Genomic DNA, 2,222 nt, shown 5'->3' with positions numbered 1-2,222 from the left:
TTATTTATCAATTCCCTTAGGGACAGACATCTAAGTTGCTTCCAGCTTCTTGCTACCCAAACTATACATAGATAAACATCCTTTTATGTTACTCCTTGTGGATCTGTGCAAGCTTCTCTGAAGGCTATAGCCAGCAATGGAAGTGCTTTGATGTGCAGTGTATGCATACTTAATGCATTAGTTACCTATTGCTATATAACAAATTACCTCAAAACTCAGCAGCTTAAAACAATAATACCTATAGAATGAGATAAAATGTTGGTAAATCATGCATCTGATAAGAGACTTGTAACCAGAATATATAAAGAACCATAAGAGTGTCTGTGTGTGTGTGTGTGCATGCATGTGTGTGTGCACATGTACGTATGACAGTCCAACTGAAAAATGGGCAAAGGATGAATAAACATTTCTCCAAAGAAGACTATATAAAAATGTTAAGTAACATTATGCATTGGAAAAATATGACCACTTCATCCCTGCAGGCATGGCTGTATCAAGGCAGAAAGGAAAAGGTGTTGGCAAAAGTGTGGAGAAACTGGAACTCTCATACACTGCTTTGGAAGTTGGGCAGCTCCTCGAAAAGTTAAACATGGGGTTACCTTATGACCTAGCAATGCGATTCCAAGAGCAATGAAAACGCATGCCCATACAAAGACTTGTACATAAATGCTCACGACAGCATCATTCACAACCCACAGAAAGTAGAAACAACACAAATGTCCATCAAATAATGCATGAATAAACTGTATGCTATCCATACAAGGGAATATTATTCAGCCAAAAGGAGGAATGTACTACAACACAGATGAAACTTACAAACATTATGCTCAGTGAAGAGTTAGACACAAAAGGTCACATACTGTATGACAGCTCCATGCACACTCTATATGATATGTCTCTAATAGGCAAATCTAGAGCAACAGAGAGTAGATCAGTAGTTGCCAGGGGACAGGGGAGTTGGGGACAAGTGGGGAGTGATGGATGCCAATGGATACAAAGTTCTTATATTCACAGAGTGATCCAAATGTTTCAAAATTAATTGTAGTGATAGGTGCACAACACTGTGATATCTAAAAACCACTGAATTGTACTTCATAAGAAATGAGTAAACTGTATGGCGTGTGAGTTATATCTCAATAAATGTTTTTTAAAAATGAACATCTAGGGGCACCTGGGTGTCTCAGTTAAGTGTCTGCCTTTGGCTCAGGTCATGATCCTGGGCAACTGGGATCAAGACCCGCATCGGGCTCCCTGCTCAGTGAGGAGCCTGCTTCTCCCTCTTCCTCTGCCTGCCAGTGCCCCTGCTTGTGCTCTCTCTCAAATAAATAAAATCTTTTTAAAAAAAATAAACACCTGTTATCTCACTGTTTCTTTGCATCAAGAATTTAGAGCTAAGTGATTCTGGTTCAGGATTTCTCAGGAGGTTGTGGTCATATGTCGATCAGGGCCACATTCGTCTAAAGGTTGAATGGAGGTAAAGTATCCACTTCCAAGATGGTTCACTCACACCGATGGAAAAGTCAGTGCCATCTACTGGTGAGAGGCCTCAGCTCCTCCTCTCTACATGGACCTCTCCAGATGGCTGCTTGTGTGCCCTCACGACACAGCAGCCAGCTTCTTCCAAAGCAAGGGATCTGAGAAAGTACAAGCCAGATTCAATGTCTTCTATGACCTAGCCTCAGAAGTCACACGTTTCCAGTATATCCTATTGGTTACATAGGACGGCCCTATTCATTATGGGAGGGGACTGCACAGGGCTTGTGTACTAGGAGCCAGGGATCATCAGGGGCCATCTTGGAAGCTCGCTATCAATACTGGATGAATAGGAAGATAATAATGACAGCCAACAATTTTGTGACACACACTATGTGCAAGCACTGTTCTAAGGTCACAATAAACCTCTGAGGTAGGTGAGATTATCTCCATTTCACAGTTGAAGAAACTAAGGCACAAAGAAGTTAAGAAGCTTACCAAGATCACACAATTAGTAAAAGACATAGCTGGGATTCAAACACAGGCAGTATAGCTCCAGAGCCACACTCTTAAAAGCTAAGTAACACTGCATCCAGGATATTACTTAATTCCAATTAAAAGGACCCATCACTGAAGTTTCTACTCACACTGCTTTCTAGATTAATGAAAAATCCAACCACCACCCTCCAAGATCCATGGGAGGTTCATCATTAGCTTTTTCCCCAAAAGAGAATACCCAGTTAAGGACA

Source organism: Mustela nigripes, chromosome 1 (assembly GCF_022355385.1).
Source record: "Mustela nigripes isolate SB6536 chromosome 1, MUSNIG.SB6536, whole genome shotgun sequence".
Classification (NCBI taxonomy): Eukaryota; Metazoa; Chordata; class Mammalia; order Carnivora; family Mustelidae; genus Mustela; species Mustela nigripes.
Note: the sequence above shows the minus strand (reverse complement) of the source record.